The sequence below is a fragment of the Phalaenopsis equestris genome, unplaced genomic scaffold (genome assembly GCF_001263595.1).
Source record: "Phalaenopsis equestris unplaced genomic scaffold, ASM126359v1 Scaffold000511, whole genome shotgun sequence".
Classification (NCBI taxonomy): domain Eukaryota; kingdom Viridiplantae; phylum Streptophyta; class Magnoliopsida; order Asparagales; family Orchidaceae; genus Phalaenopsis; species Phalaenopsis equestris.
The window spans coordinates 432,511-433,054 of record NW_018164951.1 but is presented as its reverse complement, the minus strand read 5'-3'; positions in this window follow the sequence as shown (position 1 = coordinate 433,054).

Sequence of the window (544 nt, the reverse complement as noted above, 5' to 3'; positions counted from 1 at the left end):
CAGTCTTTGTGAGGACACATGTGGAAAGAACACCCTGAGTCGAGGATCCACTCCTTACTGGATTTAGATTCTGTGATCATCAGGGCCTCAGCAGAATCGTAGTCATCAGAGACTACGCTTGCTTCTCCTGATTCTTCTGGCTCTTCTTGATACTTATTCTTCCTGTCTGGGCAGTTCCTCTTGAAATGACCGTCTTTGTGACAATGATAGCACTTAAAAGATCCCCTTGATGACTGATTCCCGCCATCCTTGCTTGACCTTGATTTGTACTGACAATTTCTTGAATTTTTCTTGTCTGATCTTCCTCTGACAATAAGACTGTCTCCGCTGACTTCCTTGTCCCTATCATGCTTCCTCTGAAGTTCTTTGGCTCTAATCAGAGATTGAACATCCTCCAGAGTAATAGTTTGCACCCTTCCATAGAGCATCGCATCCTTGAAATGCTCGTAGCTCTTAGGAATAGAGTTTAGCAACAGTAGTGCCTTGTCCTCATCATCCATCTTGACGTCGATATTATCGAGGTCGTCGATGATCTTGTTGAACT